The following is a 5,709-nucleotide window of genomic DNA, read 5'->3' as shown; positions in this document are numbered from 1 at the left end:
GCCGGGCAGCTAGCAGCACAGGTCACTGCAGGACCTTCCTTCAAATTATTGGGGGTGGCGCCAAACGCCAGCCCGTCACCTCACCTCTATCGCCCGCGCGCTACAAATACCCCTGCCTCGGTGCTCCTCTAGACCAAGATCCAACGCCTCCTCAAGCCTCGTCTCTCTCTCTTCTCCTCCAGCAACTGGAGCCGTGGCCGTGAGCTCTGCAACTCGGACATGGCGGCGGTGTCGATCCTCATTAGCGTGCTGCTGCTGCTGTCGCCGGCCGCGGCGGAGCTGCAGCGGGTGCAGCACGCGCCCAAGGATGATGGGTCGCTCACCGTGCTAGCCGTCGGCGACTGGGGGAGGGGCGGGCAGTTTAACCAGACTCTTGTGGCCGAGCAGGTAAACTTCCGTCTCATGTTTGCGGATTGCTATATCAAGTTTTTTTTAGGAAACCAGTTATGCACACACGCTTTTGTTGGCCTAACAAACTAAATCCTTGTTTGGATAGTCTAATCAATAACTGGTTGGGTGTGACTATTTCTCATCGACTGAGAACTAGTTTTGCTCTCAGTCAAATGATATCATCAAATCTTAATTGCAACTCATGTTGCAACTGATGACTAGCACGAATCACGAAGTAAATTAAATGGTGTATGAAGCACGAATTTAGTTCTCAGCTAGCTAAGAACTAGCAAATCCCTTTTAGGAAACCAGTTATGCACACACCGCAGCCCCACCCTCCATCCGCGTCACGTGCATGGCCAGCACCTGCGCCGGGGGAGCTCGGGAACGGACGTGTTCACATCGCTGCCCGCGTCCCCGACTAGCCTCCCATCGCCGGAGCAGTTGATGGCCAGGTCGCCCGCCGATGGCGCCGGTGTCTTCAAGAGTAGCACCGCGGACTTCCTAGCTAACAAATCCTCGGGCCACGGGGCGACGTGGGTGACCTCGACGGTCTGCATGTCGGCGTTGCCGGAGACGAGAGTGACAAAACAGCTTGTGCTAGTGGCCGCGCGCTGACCTACCGTAACCGAGCCTATTGCTCCACGTCCTGGATGGGAAACATTGAGGCTGCTTTACATGCAGCACACCGTGCCACGTGTTTTCCTGCACATATCGCAGCCAAACAGATTTTCTACAAATCTATTCGTATGCAAAAAGTTAGTAAAACCGGTTTTTGTAAAATTCCTATTAAAACTCATTTTCTAAAACCTTATCGCTAATCCGCGTTAACCAAACAACCACTTAGAGAAATACTAGTTTGCTTTCTAGTGCTCCTACTCATATCCGTGAAGCTTTTGGCAGGATTGCATCAGTATTCAGTAACCCTATAGCGATTAGTCCCATTAACGCACATGTTTGGTGCGGTCTAACGCGAATTCAGTTGGTCTTTCTTTAAGTAACTAGCCGAAAGCGCGAAAGTAGTGGGACGGCCATCAATTATATCTCTAGTATTGGTTAGAGTACGGTCGCACTATACACTTCCCTTTTAACCAGGAGATCCTTTTCTTTTAGGCTGCTCATAGTGGAAGTAACATAGGTAGTAACATCACACACCTCAAAGCATTTTGGTGACATGGCATATCAATAAATGAATAAAAAGAGTGGGATGGTAACTAACTACGTTACCATAACATCACACTTCTCAAGACAAGATGAGTCTACAATCTAATAAATATGGCATGCATGACACCACATATATGTAACTACCCACTATGAAGGTAGTAACATAGGGTAGTAACATACACCATGTTACTACTCTATATTACTCCCCACTATGACTAGTCTTACTCCGGTCTAGTTCTTTGTACATTAGATCGGTCTATTGGTTGAGTTATATAGATCATGAAATTTCACACTTGGTCGATCTAGAACTAACTTAATTCTCGGTTAGATGACCTCACCCAATTTGATATACAATTTGAAAAAAAAAAGATGTGTAATTACGAACTCATGAGCAATTCTCATGTGCATTACGAGATTATGGCTCACACAAACCAGTATAAGCTTGACTAGCATATTGAAGAGGTTAGCATTCCACAGAATTAATGACCACATGTGTCTTTGGTCGCTGTTTGCTCGATGGCAGATATTATTCAAAAAAGAAATCGTTATTTTTACCATTGCCAAACCCCTAAAATACAAAATTTTATTCTCTAATTTCAATTGGCAGGAGATGAAGGTTCGGGCCAAATTACTATTTACGAGGCTTCGTTGAAATATTTATGGTGCTCTTTTTAGTAAAGTTTTGTATTGCGCCAGCGATTTTGTCGCAGATGCTCAACAAGATTCCTCCACAAAATACCTAGAACTATCTTAATCCTAGATCGACCAAGAACCAATTAATCAGCCAACAATCTTGTTTACACGTACGTACAGATGGGAGTAGTCGGGGAGAAGGTGAGCGCCGATTTCATCATCTCCACCGGTGACAACTTCTACAACGACGGCCTCTCGGGTGACAACGACACGGCTTTCTTCAAAGCGTCCTTCACGGACATCTACACCGCCGACAGCCTCCAGAAGCCATGGTACATCGGTAATGCCACCACAACAAGTTAACTGTTTGTATCGAAAAGATCTACATACGCGAGCACGCTGCTGTACATGTTCGCGTACTATGTCTGGAGACTTAGCTATGTCTCGTGCGACACGCATGCAGTGCTCGGGAACCATGACTACACCGGCGACGCGCTGGCGCAGCAAAGCGCCGCCATCCGCGAAGTCGACAGCCGGTGGACCTCTGTTAATAAGTCCTTCATCGTCGAAGCATGTATATGCTAGGTGTGATTTTATTTTTGTTATCATAATTTGTATTTTGCTGAACACTACTCACAAACAAATAGAGATGGTGGACTTCTTCCTGGTGGACACTTCGCCCTTCGTGCTCAAGTACTGGAACGAGAGCAAGTTCGACTGGAGGAACGTTGCTCCTCGTGACACCTACATCGCCAACCTCCTCAACGACCTGGAGGACGCCCTGACGGGGTCCAAAGCGACCTGGAAGATCGTCGTCGGGCACCACCCCATCAGCAGCGGCTGCGAGCACGGCAACACCACCGAGCTCCGTGAGCACCTCCTCCCAGTCCTCAAGGTATTAACCAAACTAGCTGCTAGCTATTGCGCATTATTGTCATCAGCAGTTTAATCAGAAATGTTTGATCTTTTGGCAGACCCATGGAGTGGACATGTACCTGAACGGCCACGACCACTGTCTACAGCGTATCAGCAGCGTAGACAGGTGAGGAGAGCATGTTTATCCGTCAAATAGCTAATTAATTCGCCTTCAAACTTCTTTCATCTTTTCTTATTTTTTCATGAATCAAAAAGTAGAAATAAGATTTCCTTTTTTCTGTACGAGCGCAGCAGCCCCGTGGAGTTCGTGACGAGCGGCGGAGGATCTAAAGCGTGGGCGGGTAAGTTCAAGCCGACCTCCGACAAGATGGAGTTCCTCTACGACGGGCAGGGGTTCCTGTCCATGCATCTCACCGCGGCGGAGGCCAACTTCGTCTTTTACGACGTTGCCGGGACAGTCCTGCACACCTGGAGTTCCCACCGCGCGGCCGCCGTCACGAGGCACCGTGTCCAAGTTGACCACTAGCGCGCGCCGCGACGTTCAAAGCTGATCCGCGCGTATCTCCGTGGGAGGGAGCGTACGCGTACCGAAACCCGTACCGTCGCCCCCGGCCCAGAAACAGAAAGTCGAGCGCGCGTGCGTGCGCTCACACGGCCGGCGGCTTTGCTTCGAGTCGAGTCGCGTCGCATTTGCTGGAGCCAGGCTGGCAGGCAGGCCACCGCGCGTGTAATCCAATGAAATTAATGCTTCGCTGCTGCATGCCGCCCGAGTACACTTTTTTTGTTGCGGCCGGGAATGAATAAACCGGAACCATCATTCGTTTCCTGCTGCTGACCCTTTGGTTTCCAGCGAATTTTTTTTAAATAATACGAATTTTTTATTTAATTCGAGGAATAGCGCGCGATTTGAAAAAATTCGGAAACTGTGACCTGGTCGGTCAGCAGCCGACCGATCGGACAGCAGCGGACCGATCGGCCAGCAGCTGACCGATTGCAGGACGAGCGCAGGCGGGGGCAGGCCGACCAGCCTTGTCGGCCACTAGCAGGCCGATCGGCCGGTAGCCGGCCGACCGTGCATGCCGCACTCCTTTCCACGCCGCAGACGCTCGCAGCTGCCTCCCGTGTCCGTCTCCTTTTAATTTATGCGCCGCAGACGCTCGCAGCTGCACTGTTTTCTCTTCTTCCTTCCTCCTTTCTTCTTCCTTGCTCCTGCAGCACACGAAAATAGCTCGAAGAACTCTGCGTTTTTCGCAGATCCCCGATGATTTAGCCAATAAAACTTCACCATTTTGCTGGTATTAGTTGAGGGAAGCCCGATCTACGGATGGGTTAGGGTTTGGAGGCGTTTGGTGGTGCTGTTTAGCGACGAATGGTGATGAAGTGGTGGAGGTTGGTGGTGGTGTAAGGGGCTGAGCTGCTGCTGTGGATTGGTGGTGGTGGTGAGCTGCTGCGTGCTGTTCGTGCTGCTGCTGTTGGAGAGGCTGCTCACGCTACAAGGGTAAACCCTAATCTTTGCATATTAGTGTTAACTGTGTAGGTTTATGTGGGCTGGTTGTAGTGTTAGTGTATTTATGTGGGCTGGTATTAGTAGTTGACGCGGACGGAATTTTTTTTGGTGAGCAAAGATGACAGATGTAGTGAAGATAGTATTTTATTATGGTATGGGTAGTGTCCGATCAGATGAAATGGGAGTTAATCTGAGTGAGTTCAAATCTGTAGAGATGAATATGACTCGCTCCTAGAACATGGACAATTGAGCAGGTGAAGGACTCGGTTGACGAATGTTTCGGGCTTAATCCCGAAGTGCACACGGTGGGTGTGCATGCATTGTGGACTAAGTCGGTATCAAACATTGTGTGGTATTTGAGGCCTCGTAGATGATACCTCTAAGTGGGTGAGCTGGTTAAAAGGATCCGAAAGGAGAGGAACTAACCCCGTGGCATTAGTTCTTCCGGTGGCGAAGGAGGTAGCGCCTCCCGAAGGCGGTTACGAGTGGAGGAGGTGGTTACGAATCAGGCCGAGACGAGTCAAGCACCCGGCGGTGGCGGTGGTTACGAGCACTGAACGGAGCAGCCATGCGGAAGATGTTTATAGTGGCCAGGGTGATGGTTACACAGGAGAAGACGGTGAGGTTGATGGTGACGAAGAAAATGGATACAGGCAGAATCAGATGGAAGAGGAAGATACAGAAGGTGAAACTGATGATGATGATTCTGATGAGTCTGACGATGGGGAGGAGGTGCCTATTCCTGATAGATGGAATCACAACTTTTCGTCTGCAATGACAATCAATGATGGCCTTGATTCTAACTGGGAGTATCACGGAACAATCTCGCCGTAGGGGCCATGTTTCCGTCGAAGCGACATATGCGGGATGCAATAATTAAGTGGGCAATGGCGAGCCGGAGGGAGCTGAGAACAACCGTGTCATCTGGAAAATACCTGACGATGGAATGTGTGGACATCAATTGTTCCGGAAGGGTGCATGGGTATGTTCCTAAGTATGACACAATATGGCGTGTGAGCGACTTTGTGCCGCACAGTTGTGAGCTTGTAAGTATCCTCAATGATCATTGCAACCTGTCGTCTAATCTCATAGCCCGGCCGTCGTACACCGAAATAGTGGAAGGGCAAGCCATGAGAGTA

At 49.6% G+C, this 5,709-nt stretch overlaps 1 pseudogene; it reads left to right on the top strand.

Annotated features, from left to right (window-relative positions):
- The first annotated feature begins 219 nt into the window (after positions 1–219).
- Positions 220–5,404, top strand: LOC124689153 (annotated as a pseudogene).
- The last annotated feature ends 305 nt before the right edge of the window (positions 5,405–5,709 follow it).

This window comes from Lolium rigidum, chromosome 2, assembly GCF_022539505.1.
Source record: "Lolium rigidum isolate FL_2022 chromosome 2, APGP_CSIRO_Lrig_0.1, whole genome shotgun sequence".
Lineage (NCBI taxonomy): Eukaryota > Viridiplantae > Streptophyta > Magnoliopsida > Poales > Poaceae > Lolium > Lolium rigidum.
The sequence above is the reverse complement of the archived record's forward strand: the minus strand, read 5'-3'. Positions and strand labels throughout refer to the sequence as shown.